Below are 16,406 nucleotides of genomic sequence, written 5' to 3'. Positions count from 1 at the left end.
CTGATCTAGTTGATTTTGTTTCGCGGCTGAAAAAAGGTTAAGAACCCCTGGCCTAGCAACAGAGGGAGGAGTCACGGCCGATCTAGAAAAGTCTCACGGGAAATAATTCATCCAATTTTAAAAAGCAGCACTGGGGGGCGCTTAATTCACCACCACCACCACCATCCTCCTAATTGCGTTTGCGCGTATATATTATATCAATTAACGAAAGATTGTTTTGGATGATAATCAGAAAAATCAACGGGTTTATTGAAATAATGATATAACGAACAAAAAACAAACTCGAAGGGAACGAACGCATCCCAGCTGATTAAAGCCCCAGATTAGCATCTCGTTTGCGGTCAAGTGCAAAGGAATGGTGGCCGCGGAGTATCCCATCGCTATATTCAATCACTACCCACGGGTAACCCCCCCACCCCTCTTCAAGTTGCGCACATGACTTGATAAGGATCGACTGAATAGAGAGATATTAGTGTTTCTCACCAAACCGTGACTTCGAGATCACGTCTGAGCTCGCGATAAACAATTACGCTGCTTTTTTTCGAAAAAAAAAGGAAAAGAAATTAGTTCAACTCGGTTATAACGGCATTGGAGATTCCGCCATATTTTGTCGTTGTAACCGAGGTCGACAGGACCCTTTTGAATATGAAAAATACGCAGTGGGAGAAAAGTCCCGGCACATTTAAGAAATTAATTTACAAACATCAACCGATTCACATAAAAAGGTGCGGTTTACGCTCATTACGTACAGGGTGTCCCATAAAGCCGTAAATAGTTTAGGAATTCATAGCAGTTGAAAGGAAGGAATTGGTATATGTGGATGTGGTTTGTCAAAATGATATTCTCACGAAAGGGGATTTTTTTTTTTTTGGAACAGTAAAAATTTAATTCTAATTTTTGTCGATAGAGAGCACTGCACGAAAGCAAATCTTTCTTTGGAACCAAGAACAACTCCGGGTCTATCGCCATGGGCAATTCACAACCTTATTGAGTTGTGCCGGAAGTGAGAGTATGTGTGCCTAACAGTCAGAGTGCACATATATTGTGTGTGAATCTTTTGTGCTGACATCCAGGCCCCCCTAAAATTTTTAACCCCCCCCCCCCGCTTTTGAAAATACACTAAAAATGGTATATATATATATATAAATATACATACATTGAATACATGTGCTTAGCCCCCCCCCCCCCCGGAAAAAGTTGAAATGACGGTCCTGCTGACATCTATATTTAAAATTGTGAGTGAAGTGATAATTGAGATTGAGTATTTGTACCGTTTTAGGCCCGTTGCTCTCTGTGGCGAGACTAACTACGGAGATCGGCTCGCATTCGCGCCTAGAACCACAGGAAACCTACTTCATAATGCGAGTCCGTCACTCTGCCCACTCGACCACCACAGCGGCACGAAAGCAAATCACTGGGTGGGAAAAAAAATGCAAATCAGAATCATATAAAATGCAGAGTGGAGTGTGCGATTAACAGCTCATGTCCGAATTTCCTCGTTACTAGCGCTTACATAATGTTTTCACTGTGATGTTGGCATTGGAGGATGAAGCACTCGCTATTGGTGAAGGTGCTCGCGCCTCAGTAATGGAATTTCGAGAGTCCCGTACACCCTTTAGTTTCACACACAAGAGGAGGAATTTGTTCCCATAAAATTATCACAATCCAAAATCAAACGTTGCATCACATAGAAGGTGGCGGCCAAAAAAAAAAAAAAAAGGAACACGTCGAAGGAAACAACTCGTCGGTGCGGTGATTACTGTAAAAAGAATTATGACGAAAGTGGCCCAAAGTAAACGCAGACGCGGAATTCCAAAAAACACCAAGGACTTTAAGGCGCGATAACACAAACATCGACGATAACAGAGACCAAAGAAAGACACTTGAAGTAAACGTTCGCATATTATCCTGTTGGGGAGGGGAGGAGGGCACATTCGGCACTTTTACAATATGATCAAGAGAGGCCCATTCTTTGCACAAAAAACCTCTCTTTTATGGAAAAAAAAAATGTTTGCCCTCCCTCTCAAGTGTTCTCCGGGGGCAGAGAGAGCACGTGTTCATGTGCAGGCACATCATCAATGAATCGTTTTATTTGTTCGTCGTTGTGAACATGCCAATCATGAAGTAAAGGGTCTTCCATTTCGAGATCTGATAAGTTATTATGAAGATGAAAGAGAAAAAATTATCTCAAATCGCAGAAATTCCTATAAAGGCTCGTAAGGAAAGCTCTTGAATGGGCGATATTTGATAGGCTTTGTGGCCGCCTCCCCCTGGAGAGCCACGCTCGAGGTTTCCCACTCCTATGACCAGAGGCGGATTTATAGTTATTTTCCGCCGGTGGCAGAGCCGTGACTAAGATTTTTGTATTGTCTTGCCGCCCCTACTAATAGGAAAATTGACAATTTTATAAGGATGCTCAATGTGTTCACCTAAATTTTGCCACCCGGAGCCGCTGGACGCTAACCGTAAAATGCCGTAGGCAACCACAACTCGCCTGGAAGACGATCGCGGGTATGTCGGTAAATTTCGGGTAGTGGATTGGTCCACTGCGAGACAATTTTTAACCTTTCTCCGCTCTTTGAGCGTTGTATGCATATATTCTAGAAACCTTGGTTGTATGTTCCGTCTAGCCTCTAGCACAGTTTCCCAACTTCTTTTTGTCCCATCTCCCCTCAACGCAATCTAACCCATAGGATCCTATGTTATACCTGTTGCTTCTTCCGTCCCCCCCCCCCGGAACTTTCCATCGCTCCAAGGGGGCGTTAAAGCCCACGTTGGGAATCACTGCTCTAGCACCTCCTTAAGGTGCGGGCTCTTTGGCGGGGCCCTTCCATAGTGGATTTTATGTGAAAAAAAAAATGAGAATTATCCCTGGCCCCCGGCAGTCTTGCCAACTCCAGTTATCTGATGTGGTGTTCGAGTAATCACAATGACGGACTCGCATTGCGAGCAACAGGCCTACACAACGACACAATTATTCAATCATTACACATAAGCATTACACAGAAACAAACTTCACGTCACGTAGATTTCCAACATGTACCAATTCGTTAGAAGTTCCGCAAAGGAATGTAGACTAGGTGTATGTGTGGTTCCGCAAACCTTCCCTTCTTGTGGGGTGGTGGACCATGCACTGACCTAAGTTGAATAGGATCTTCCACGATATGATCCGGCACAATGATTTATGACAGTAAATATGTATATTAAGTGGTGGTGGTGCCTACGTCCTATTTCATTTTGCTCTTGGCTATGATGCAGTTGAGAGGGAAGTAGAGATACACTTATTTTTGGGATAAGTATTCAAAAATTTGTTTGAGTTCGGTAGAACAGCCTTCTCGCAGAACCCTTGGTAACTACCAAAGTTTCTTCTTTTTTTTTCTTCTGGAGTGGCCGTGGAGCCCCCTCCGCGGAGCACCGGTTGAGAACCGCTGCCTTACGACATGGGTATCGATTGCATCATAGGTTGTCTTTTTCCCCGGGACACGGAAGTTACTTCAAGGCTACCAGAAAGACAAAAACCACTGTTTTAAACGGACCCCAAACGCATAAAAACCCGTGAATGAAGTGGTTATTAATGCCCGAAACAGCATGAAAACGATAGGAGTCGAATTTCAAAAAGGTGTAGCTGGCAATAGTTGAGACCTCTATATACACACGCACACACAACCGCACTTTAGGCCTTGAGAGAGCCTTATCGGTTAATAAAGTGATCCGACTTCGGAAGAATATGTGGCTAGGAGAGAACAGGGATGAAAAGAGGTGCTTGTGTCAGAGCGATTTTTGTTTCTTTTTCCGGGAAATGAACAGGAAGTCCAATCCCAGAGGAGAAATTCGAAGCTGAAGCCGCACCGTGGGAGGGCCGTAAATGGAGAACGAGTCAGCCACAAGGAGCAAAAAAAAAATAAATAAATTGGAGATATACGGTGACCTCACCAGCTGAACCTTAGAAATATCCTCACTGAACTTGTCCTCAAAAGGGGGCGAGGCGAGGCGAGAGAAATGGAAATGCATGGTTTTTCAATGCATGAGAAAAAGCCCCCCCCCCCCATTTTGTTCATACAGACACCTATTCTCAATGACATGTGACTTCAGCGAGGAATGGATATTAGAGCGGAGGATACTGCCCCGTACAAATTATTAGATGTCTTCTTCGAGGAAATAAATTATGGCCGTGGAAGGAAGAGGGTCCACGACCTCCTGGAATTTACACACACACACAATGAAAAAAGAAACTCGTAATGGACGTAACTCACGAACAACACCTGACGCTTATCCTTAATAACGATCCAAAGCGTTTCCATTAGCGCTTTTTTTATCGATACCGACAATCCGCTGGTAGCCCCTTCCCTATATGAAATGCTTACACTGTTAAATACCTCGCTATTAGCTAAGACGTCTATAAAGGAGGTATTTTAAGGAGCTCCACTATTAATCTAGAAAACTTGCAGGAATCGAAGGAAATGACTGAGTACCAACATCAAGCACAGCCCCAGCCCTGTCCCTTGCGGGATGAGTACCAGAAGAAAATCTTGGTATCAAAAATTTTTTTGAAAATTCCAAAAAAATGAATGCTCGGGTCTGAACGGGATACGGGGGAAGGCCCCCAGAATCCGAATACCGTGTCGGTAGGACTTGGCTGCCATAAGGTGAATGTACATAACTGGATGATCTCTTCCATCGGAAAATCGGGGTGTGCATAGTGGGCTGTAGCCCAGGGCGCGAGTTCGAGGGGGTGGAAAATTTGGGGATTGAACAAGAAAATTATTAGTAGTAAATTGTATAGCTTAGGGGTCATTCAAGTATTACGTCAGCATCGAGGGGGGGGGGGGTTCGGATTTGCTGACTTTTGATGACAAGGGGGGAGGGTGGTTTGGAGGTTGCTTACGTCATCAACCACCCGTTTTTGAAGATATGAAATATTCTAAGCTGCTGACGGGGGGAGGTCAGAAACGGCTGAAAATCTGCTTATGTAATATTTGAATGGCCCCTTACAAGCAGTAAGACCGTGAATCTGTTTCTGCCTGAGAGCAAGGGACTAGGTAAGTGAATGAACAAAATGAAAACGAGTCACCAGCGGGGTTTGCAAGCACGCGAAGGATCAAAAGAGAGCAAAGAACCAGTCAGTGAGTAACCAAAAGGGCGACCAAGAGTGTGTCTGAACGTGGGAGCAGGGGCGCACGCAGGATCGATTTGGGGGGGGGGGGGGCTACAAAAATCTTCATCCCGAGAAATTTTGACCACCTTTCAGAAAGCATTTAAATTAACAAATTGGTTAATATAAACCATATGAAAAATAATTTCCTTTCCATTTTCACTGAAATATTAATGTTTTTCTTCTAATTTTTGGTTGGCTTGGGGGAGGGGGGGGGCACGAAATCCTTGAGCGTGGGAAGAGGGGGGAGGAGAGACTTAGAGATCAATGGAATAGGTCAGTGAGCGACAAAAAGAGTGACCATGAGACTGACGGAAAGAGTGGCCTAGATAGAGCATGTGAGCGACCTAGAGACCGGCGCATTTACAGAAGCAGGGCCCAAGCGGATTATAGCGCAGGGCCGCAGTTTCGGGGAAATGATATGGTCAAGAAAACTGAACTAGAATAGAAAACGTCATCGTCCTGAATCGAATTCGACCATCATAATCACTCTTTATAATCGACACGCAAATGATCATGATGGACTATCAATTACAACCATCCACTTAAAAAAAACAACAACATATAAAGCAGCGAAACAATATAATGTTGTAACAATTTGTCATCAAAACCCACTGACCTCCAATCACAGCGTGCGCGTGTCCATGTTCACACACACACACATGCGGTAATCATACAACATGCTCTACTTAAACAACGGTATATGCCTTCGAAACACTGAAAATAAATTTTAAAAAAAGGCACAAAATCTCCTTCCCCCCTTCAACATTTCTATATCGATATAATATGATGACCGGTATGATCGATTCACTGATATCGGTGTTCAATGAAACACGGACGCACGTGGTTATCGGCTGATAACACGGGAATAATAAACGAATAGTCCTTTTTCATAACCTTCTACGAGGAAGAGAAAAACCAAATCGCATGACCCTATTTGGACTCGATTCGAAATCATGTTTTAAAAAAAAATAACTTTGACCGTTTTAATTTTCAGTTTACCATAATGCGTATAATTGGGGGCGATATCCATCCAGAAACAGCGGCAAAATTAAATATACTAGAGCAGTGGTTCTCAACCGGTGGTACTGGGATACTTCAAGGGGGGCCACGGAAGAAAATGGAGAAAGGGACCATGACAATTGGTTTGGAGGGCTGCAGAGAGCCGAGAAGAAAAATTAAGGTGTGAAGAAATAAAGCTTTTATATTAGTGACTATACACTTACAGAATCCAACAAAACTACCCCCAAAACAAGGGTCGTCTTTAGGGCATGGACCCACCCGGGCCTCGACACCTACATTTTGAAGCAGGTTCCCTAGGATAGATTTTTCAGACCCCCCCCCCCTAAATTAAATTTGTAGTGTGAAAAACAAAAAAAAATGATGAAAACCATATCAGACCCGGGCTGTAGCTCTGTCAGTACCACTCTTGTGAGGGGTCATGCCCGGGGGGGTCTCATGTCCAGTGACCCCACCTGATGATATTTTGTATAGTACAATAAATTTTGAAAATAAGTAGGAAATATGTAGGCTGTTTATTTCTGATTAAGTATGGGACTGCCATGGCATCATTTTGCATAGGGGGCCCATGATGTTGAGACGGCCCTGAATAAAACTCAGATTAGTGGGGAGCTCAATAAATTCGAGGGCAATCTTATTCGTAAAATTTTCATTCAGTACAAATTCACTGAAAAAATCAATTCAATACGTATGAAGGATCTTGCTTCTAGATGAGGGTCGGAGACTCTGGGTAAGACAGGGGAGCCACGGGCAAAAAAACATGGTTCAAAGGGGGCCACGGGCAAAAAAAGGTGAAGAAACGCTGCACTAGAGCATTGTTTCCCAAAGGGGGCGATGTAATGGTCTAGAGCAGCGGTTCTCAACCGGTGCTCCTTGTGCACTCTACAGGGGCAACGCGGCCGCTCTAGGAAAATAAAAAACATTAAAATTTAAAAAAATAGTTATAAATATTTTTTAATAGTAAAAATATATCAGTAACTAATGAATAATTAAAAATGGGCCCCTAGGGGCTCCGCCATAGAATTTTTTTACTAAAAAGTGCTCCGCGAGTCATAAAAGGTTGAGAACCGCTGGTCTGTGGGGGGGAGCGGTAGAATCTTTGAGTTTTGTATAGGGTCCTATGGGTTGACTTGAGTTGGGCGGCGATGAGAAGAGAAATTTTTTGAGGCGGGCGATGGAACCGTAAGTTTGGGAGACAATGCGCTAGAGCAGCATTCCTAAACCTTTCTTGACTCGCGGAGCCCCACGACAACGCCCACCTATACTCTATTTGTCAAATTTACTAATTTGATCCTGAAAAGTACACGGGATCCCCCCCCCCCGCAACATGGACAAAACCTGCCCTTGAAGCACCTCTCCAGTCAAGAACCCTCTGCACTAGGGCAATACCATCTATATCAGAAGGCCTCCGCGCGAAGCTCCTGACGTTACTGAAGAAGTTATTTCACCTGTAGCCGTTGGATATAGCTAACTGACGCATGCGATATCTTTACGTTTTCTTGGTTTTTTTTGCAGTATATCCAATGACTGCAGGTGAGATGGTCTACTGTTATAGATGGTATTGATTAGGATGAGGGTGTTCAACACAAGTGTGTGCGGACTTCAATGATTTGGAAACGTGTCGCGGGCCACTTAAGCTATCTCTAAATGCATCGCTAGTCACTCAAGTGGTCTGGAACTATGCCGCGGTGATCTATAAATTTGATGCGGGTCACTTAAGTGATCTGTAAATATATCGGAAGTCACTGACCTGAAAATGTGCCGCGTGCCGATCCTAGCACTATCCTGTGGGCCACGTATAGAACTGCGCCGCGGTGTCTATAAAAGCATCGCGGGGCCACACATAACCTTAAATGTGCCGCGGGCCGCTTGAGTGATGTGAGAAACCATGCCACTTAGGGGTCATTCAAGTATTACGTCAGCATCGAAGGGGGGGGGGGGTTCGGATTTGCTGAATTTTGATGACAGGGGGGGGGGGGGGTTTGAAGGTTGCTTACGTCATCAACCACCCCTTTTTGAAGATATGAAATATTCTAAGCTGCTGACGGGGGGGGGGGGTCAGTGTTTTGCTGCCGTCTCCAGCGAGGTCCAACCCTTCCGGGTAAATGGCTTACATCCCACCAGGGACAGAGCCTGGACTACGACTGGCCTTTAAGTGTTTTGCTGACTTTTGCTGACCGGGGGGGGGGGGGTCAACATTGGCTAAAAATCTGCTTACGTAACACTTAAATGGCCCCTTAGGTGATCTGGGGGATTAATTTTCTGCAGCTTAATTCTGTACCGCTATGGTGGTCGAGTGGTCATAGTGACGGACTCTGGTTTTCTGTGGTCCCCAACTTCATGGCGCGAATGCGAGTCGATCTCCTCGTTAAAAAGTCTCGCCACAGAGAGCAACAGACCTACAAACAGCAAAAATGTAATTCAATCATAACGCATCACTCACTTCACTTCTGAAATATAGATGGCCGCTCTGAAAAATCAGACACAACACTACAGACTCTTAGGTACAGACGCAGTTACACCTCCGGCACAACTGGCTAGGTAGTAAATCGCCCATAAATGGTGATAGACCTGAGTTGTGCTCGGTTTGAGAAAAGAAAAAAAAAAAAAGCTTAATTCATTTTTTTTTAATAAAATTATGTTTGAGGTCATGGGCCACGTCAGAGGCCACATTTGGCTCCCGGGCCATGGGTTTGACCATGTATGGGGTCTAAGTCCCTTTCATAACCTTCAGGAGAGGGAGAAAAAATCGCATGACCCCAACTAGACTCGATTGGAAATCATGTTTTGAAGGAAAAAAAACTTTGACCTTCTTAACTTCCATTTTACGGTCGTTATGAACATGATGCGTATAATTGGCGTGATATCCATCCCGAAACAGCGTCAAAATCGAACGCACTATAGGGTAAAAAGGATAAAGCATTCTTCATATGTTTCGATGTCAGGACAGAGGCGTTTTCATGAGAAAACTACATACCAGTTTGTTTTTTTTTTCATGGGAAAACTTCCAGCGGCAGCCATTATTTCAGCTATTGTTTGAACAAAATTTTTTGTTTTTTTTCAACCGAGTTGCTGGTTGGAAAAACGGGCATTGCCCGGATGCGTCTCGTAAAAAGCCCTTTCAATGCATTTAATACGGACTCTGTCGACGTCATGGATCTTGAACGACTGCCAAAGTGGCCCACCCGAAAAAAAAAAAATGCTTTTATCATCATCATCATTATTCTGTTTTGTTTTTTTCTCCACCATCACCACACTATCACTAACCAAAATGGCAACAGAAATGTTTGTGAAGGTCTTTTCTTGTGTAAGGAGGGGGGAAAAAAAGAAAGAGAAAACATTCGTTATAGCGATTTGTTTTCTCTATCATCCGTGTTATTTTTACTATAACGAGTGCTTTTTTTTTGCATCGGTGGCCGTTTCAGCGTAAATCAATGTTAATAAAAAAACGGAATTTCCAGGGGGGGAGGGGAATATTATCCTGAAAATTACGACAGCAGAAAAAAATTTTGATAATTTTTTTTTTGGAAAAAACTAACGCTGAAATCGTCAAACAAATAGAAGTTGTTGCTGAGAAAACAATTGGGAACGAAATCGTTGTTGGGCGAAAGAGAATTGCTAGAACTCGTTATGAAAACACTCATATTCAAATTATTGTTGAGAAAAAAAACTGATATTCAAGGGGGAGGAAAATTTAAATTGTTTTTAAGAAAAAACTGACTCTCTGAAGACTGTTAGGTAAACTGACTCTGGAGCCATTGTTGGGAAAAGTGGCTTTATAGCCATTGTTGGGAAAAGTGACTTTATAGCCATTGTTGGGAAAAGTGACTCTGGAGCCATTGTTGGGAAAAGTGACTTTATAGCCATTGTTGGGAAAAGTGACTTTATAGCCATTGTTGGGAAAAGTGACTCTGGAGCCATTGTTGGGAAAAGTGACTTTATAGCCATTGTTGGGAAAAGTGACTTTATAGCCATTGTTGGGAAAAGTGACTCTGGAGCCATTGTTGGGAAAAGTGACTTTATAGCCATTGTTGGGAAAAGTGACTTTATAGCCATTGTTGGGAAAAGTGACTCTGGAGCCATTGTCGGGTAAGCTGAGTCCGGAGCCATTGTTGGGAAAACTGACTCTGGAGACATTGTTGGGTAAACTGACTCTGGAACTCTTATTAGGAAAACTAACTACTTCACCAAACACCAACTCTGACCATATCGCTGTATTGCAATTTACTGCCATTAATGAGATGGGTGCTGTCAAGTTCGTTTGAGAAAATATCTTATCTATATCCTCAGACACGGAATCCAGGACCGTGACACAGTGCCGCAACTAGATACTTTGTCACCCAAGGCAAGCCGGAATTTTGGCGCCCCTTGCATGTAGAGGAAGTAGTTAAAGGGTCAATTCGGCTGCCCTTCTGGTTCAGCGCCCGGGGCACCAGACCCGCCTGCTTCCCCGGCGTGACAGCAACCTTCACGGTGGTACCACAACGCCACTCGGGCGCTGGGAAAGCTAACTGGAACCCTTGTTGTGGGAAAACTGATTCTGGAACCATTGTTAGGAAAACACTCGTGTTTGAATTACCGTTGAGAAAAACTGATGTTGAAACCATTGTTCAAAAAAAAGCATTGTTAAAATTACCGTATTCGAGGAAAAACTGACTCTGAAGACCTTAATCCCGAATAGCTAACTTATTTCTAGAGAGAAAAAAACACGTGGAAACCACATTCTCAAGATCGCTGCTGAGAAAAAGAGGACGAAATCATTGTTGGAGGGAGGGAACATGTAAGAACCGTAAAAAAATTATCAACTTATTAGAAAAAATTTTATTTCGAACTTCATGAGAAAAATTGATGTTGGAATCATTGTTGGGAAAACTAGCTCTGGAACCATTGTTAGGGAAACTGACTCTGGAACCATTGTTGGGAAAATTGACTCTGGAACCATTGTTGGGAAAACTGACTCTGAAACCATTGGTGGGAAAAACTGACTCTGGAACCATTGTTATGAAAATGCTTGTGGTCAAATTATTGTTGAGAAAAACCGATGATACAACCACTGTTCAAGAAAAAAGAACATTGTTGAAATTAGATAAAAATTGACTCTGAAACAGTTGTTATCAAAACACTTATGTTCAAATTATCGTTGAGAGAAACTAATGCTGAAACAATTGTTAAAAAATGGTTAAACTTATTTCAGAAAAACCGACTCTCTGAAATCATTGTTAACCTTATTTTTGGAAAAAAAGAAAAAAAAACTGACACTGAAATCATTCCCAAAGTTGTTGCCGAGAAAGAATGAGAAAAAAATCATTGCTGAGGGGCAAAAATATGTTCGTTCCATTGTTGAGGAAAAACTTACTGTTATGAAAACAAAAACCCTTTGCTGAGAAAAATTGATGCTGAAACCATTGTTGGGAAAACTAAAATTCTTAATACAAGATATACAGAAAACTGGATGTTGTGAAGATATTTATTATTCGAGATGTTAATTTTTTAAGGAAGGAAAAAACTCATCTCTGCCTCTACCAGACATGACTCTCATGTCATAAAATTCTTAAATAATTTTTTTTAGAAAACTGATGCTGAAACCATTGTTAACTTTACGTTTGAAAAAAGCTGACGCCGAACTCATTCTTGAAGTTGTTCCTGAGAAACAATGAGATGAAATCATAGCTGGGGGGGAAGGGGGGGGGGGCACGGGATTGTTCGAACTAAAAAAAAAAATGATGCTGGAACCATTATTCAAGAACAATTAAACATTGTTAAAATTATTTTTGTGAAACACTGACTCCGAAATCACTACTGAGGGAAAAATTGATGCTGAAGCCGATGATGAATGCAATGCTGTCCGTCGTCCAACCCCCCCTACGCTTTTTTTTGTCAATGACGTGTAAAAACATGTCTCAACGCGTCAAGACCCTACCCTTCGGCCTAGTTCGCAGTAGCCTCTAAAAACGAGTGGGCCAACGGCCTCGAATTGAACAGGAGCCCCTGAAACGGAGCTTTCAATAGCTTTTTATAAAGGATGTTTGTAAAAAAAGAAAATTGCATCACTCTTTCCGTCCTCGCTCACTAAGTAACTCACTCTTTCGGTCGCTCCAGTGCTTACATACACACCTTCTCGGTCGTGCCCTGCACACTTTCTTGCTCATTCCCATACTCACTCTTTTGGTCGTTTTACATACTGGTTTGGTCATTCACACTCTCTAGGAGATTCTTTTGGTTCCCACACTGGTCCAGTCCTTCGCTCTGTAGGTCGCTCTTTTGATCACGCACATTGCTTACACCCTCTCTAGCAAGCTACTCTTTTGGTCACTCAAGTGTTTGAACAATCTCCATGCCACTCTTTTGGTCGCTTCCGTACTCACACACTCTTTGGTCGTTTCACATACTTGCACACTGTTTTGGTCACTCACACGCAAACTGACCTAGTCCTTCGCTCTCAAGGTCGCTGTTTTGGTCATTCACATTTCATACAACCTCTCTGGTAAGTTACTCTTTTAGTCACTTAGAATCACTTGCTGAACAATCTCCATGCTACTCTTTTGATCATTCTCATACTTATAAACACTCTAGGAAATTAACTATTTTGAACTCTCTCACTCTTTTTTGCCACTCTCTGACCAAAAGAGTGTCAAGATCACTCTTTTGGTCGTTTCACATACGTGCACACACACTCTGCCTAGGTGACTCCTTTGGCCGCCGCTGACTGAGCTTGTCCCTCGCTCTCTCTAGGCCCCCGAAGCAGAATGTGCTGAAATCTGTGACGTAACGACGCAGAACAAACAGGAAGAATTTCAAACATAACGGAACTTTTACGGATTATTATTGTGGGATTGTTATTATGGGCATTTTCATCACAGAACCATTTCCAGTCAGCCGAGGGCTCGTTGCAGAAACATTCTGCTTTGGGGACAAGACCCTTCTTATGTCGGTCCACACCTGGTCTTATCCAGTTCAGGAGGGGGGGGGGGGGGGGGAGGAAGAGGTCGTTTACATAATGACTTCCACAATTAAATTAGAGCATATTCGCATGAAATGCTCAATGAAACGGACAAGTAACAAAACTAAATGAAATACTTGGATCATAAATAAAATTCAATGAAACTTTGGAATTACTTTAAAAATGATTATTTTATTTATGTGTTTCCAGCTCATGTACGGGTTCTCAGAAAAAATCGCTTTGCCCAGAGTCTAGAGGTCTCCGGAGAATGCACACATAATACTGCAGCAGCCCCAACCCCCAGGCTTGGAACTTTGATACACCCCTGATAAGACGGACCCCCCACACATAGTGAATTTACAATGTAAAAAACAAAAGCATAAAAATTGTCTTAAGTTGACGGACTGGGGCATAGGCGGAGGTAGACTTGGAAGTCTGGGGGGGGGGGGGAGGTCATTATTGCTAAAGGGAGGGGGCACGATGATGATGTCAATTCATATATACACATATACATTAGATCTGCCCACTCCACTTTTGACCCGGGGGGGGGGGGGCATGCCCATGGACTGGGGTCCTGTTAACCCCTTGGGGGGCATGACCCATCATGACGTTACTGCGTATTTATATCGAATGAAAGATACATGATTTCCACACAGAAACGAGCATACAAAAAAAAAAAAACAATCCAGGGTCGTGAGCGGAGGGAGGGTCAAGGGCCGGAAATTTATCGGGAAAAGGTGCAAAAAAAAAAAATACAATTTTGCCACCCTTCAGGTCCAATAATTCATTTGTCAGGACGGGACTTGACAAATCCCAGGTGACAGGTCGCAGTGTGTCTGTATAATACAAGGCTTGACAAATCGAAGAAAAATATTTTGGCGCCAGCCCAAAAACCAAGCATGGTAGTTTGCTCAAGGCCGGTCCTGAATAACGTTTTCTTTTACTTTCCCCATATTAAAAGACGTAGTAATGAAATCAGAAAATTTTGGGTCGCCCTTAGACTCCGATCAATCAAGCCCTGATATGTATGTAACAGTATGTGACAAGACTTGACAAATCCCAAGCGCCAGGTCGTCACGGCGACCAAAAAAAAAAAAATATATCGGCACCAAAAATTTTCTGTGTGATTACTAGCTCGGGACAAAAGAAATATGTCTGGCTCTTGAAATATTTGATTGGCGCCTAGGTTTTTACCAAGCTCCGATGTACAAATACGTATAATCACCAGGACCGCAACTAGATGGTTGGTCAGCCGAGACAAAGCGCATTCTGGCACCCCCCTTGAAATAAATGATGGAGAGGAGGTTAGAGCGGTGTTCCTAAAAATGTGCGTCGCCAACCTTTGCCAGGGGCGTCACGGTGAGCAGGAGATGTTGATTCCTGTGCCTATTTATACTTTGAAGGGGTTATTTTATAGGTGAAAATATCTAATAAATTATTCTGGGGAGTCACAGGTGAACTCATGAATTGGGCAAGGGATCCGCGGGTGACAAAATTTTAAGAACCACTGGGTAAGAGGGTAAGATTTGGGCCCTTCTTGTGGTCCGGAGCCCCGGTCACCAGATCCGTCCGCCCAGGTGGGTGCGTGCTGTCAGGACTCCGGACGATTCTCGTCTTTTTTTTTTTTCACGCTATAGAAGGGGACCCCTAAAAGGTCTGGCCGGGGTTCCCGCCAAAGATTTCAGCCATGCCCCCCCCCCCCCCCCAGGAGCGTCAGAAATTTTTCAAGCCAGTGGGTTCACCACTCGCGTTTCATTGCATTAGTTCTTCTGAGGGGTGCTCGGAACCCCATTTTACAAACTTCCTGGGTGCTCGAGCACCCGCAGCAACTGCTCCCCCCCCCACCCCACCCCAGTTACGGTGCTGATAATCACTACCAAAATAAATTTTGAAGTGCGCGATTGGATGGCCTTCGCACCTTCATAAATTCAACAAGATGAGAAAAGTGGCAACATTGTACACAAAAAAAAGAGAGGAAAAACGAAAAAAAAGACTAAAATATAAAAGGCCAATTTAGGGGGAGGGGGGCCTCGTTAGGCCACGCGAGAAACGCACCGATTCCCCCACACACAAAATCCACCAAGCGATTCAAACCCCGTTACAACAACAACAAAAATTTGTGGATAGGAGGATCCTTATCTCGCATCAAGATTAAAAAAAAGTCACATTAAGGTACCATAAATCATAAATCCCAACGCTCACGCCCTCATATAGTACGTGTTGAAACCGTGAAAATAATAATAATTCAATTGAAAATTCATTCATTGCCCACCCTCTCTTTGCTGTCACATTAAATCCAATGAATAATAATGGAAGGAGATATACTCTCTGTCACACACACACACAAAAAAAGCAAATAAAACATTCGCAAAAAGCGGGTGGTGGTAACGCTATAAAAATCGACTCACCTGTTGAATGGCCCCCTTCCGCTGTTGATACATGAAAAGTACGGTCGGAGGAAGAGAGGAGAACTCACATCCACTGCAGCATAATAATAATAATAATAATAATTCGAAAAATGTATCCGATTTTTTTGGTATTTAATTTGGAGAATTCCACTCGCGATGATAATCCACAAAGTAAATCCACGGCTGTGCGTTTGTCGCTGAGACGAACAACAACAAAAAAATATGTATATTAAATGGAAGGAGAATGATCGCGGCGGTGTTGTATGAACAGAACGATGGCACACCGGCACCTGTGCTTCGTCATCTGCATCGAGAAATGAAAATATAATAATAATAGGAATTCCGTACGTTTCGAGGAGAGAGAGAGAGAGAAGGAGAGGAGAGGCGCTCACGGGTTCAAAACCCCGACTGGGCGGGCGTCACGAAACGTCAGTCTGTCACTTCTTCGCTCTGCCTGGGAATGCGGCATTTTCTCATCGCGGGGAAGCCAAATTTGGCGAGGTTGTTTTTTCTTTTACTGGTTTGCTCTTGGCGAGATTTGATTTTTTTTTTTTTTTTAATGCGTTTTGAATGTTTTTCTCCTGTCTGTATTATAGGTTTCCGACATACAATAATGATGGGGGCCAGATGTCTCCCCGATCCGCCATTACAAATATGATATGGAATTCACCGCAATTTTTAGCTTGGACCAGATCCACTTTGATGACAATAATTGGCGCTCATAACAGATTTGTTATTCGCGGTAAAAAAAAAAAAAAAATTGAAATTCAGTATAATTAAATTTATTGCTCATGCAAAAAAAAAAAACCATTTCAACATGAAAAAAAATATATATATATATTTAAACATGACAAAATATTTTAACCCGAAAACCACAATATGATAC

The 16,406-nt window shown here is 43.0% G+C and overlaps 1 protein-coding gene across 1 annotated transcript in view; it reads right to left on the bottom strand.

Annotated features, from left to right (window-relative positions):
- The window catches only part of LOC149068877 (protein TANC2-like), a 124,233-nt gene extending 108,250 nt beyond the window's left edge, over window positions 1-15,983 (bottom strand). Inside the window, exon 1 of the mRNA XM_089250366.1 lies at window positions 15,521-15,983. The gene's annotated coding sequence lies outside the window, so the exon portion shown is untranslated. The remainder of the gene's footprint in view (window positions 1-15,520) is intronic.
- Between the last annotated feature and the right edge of the window lie 423 nt (window positions 15,984-16,406).

This window comes from Pholcus phalangioides, unplaced genomic scaffold (genome assembly GCF_987345545.1).
Source record: "Pholcus phalangioides strain wild (caught in Gottingen) unplaced genomic scaffold, Ppha-v1.0 ptg000024l_1, whole genome shotgun sequence".
Classification (NCBI taxonomy): domain Eukaryota; kingdom Metazoa; phylum Arthropoda; class Arachnida; order Araneae; family Pholcidae; genus Pholcus; species Pholcus phalangioides.
Note: the sequence above shows the minus strand (reverse complement) of the source record. Positions and strands in the feature narration are given on the sequence as shown.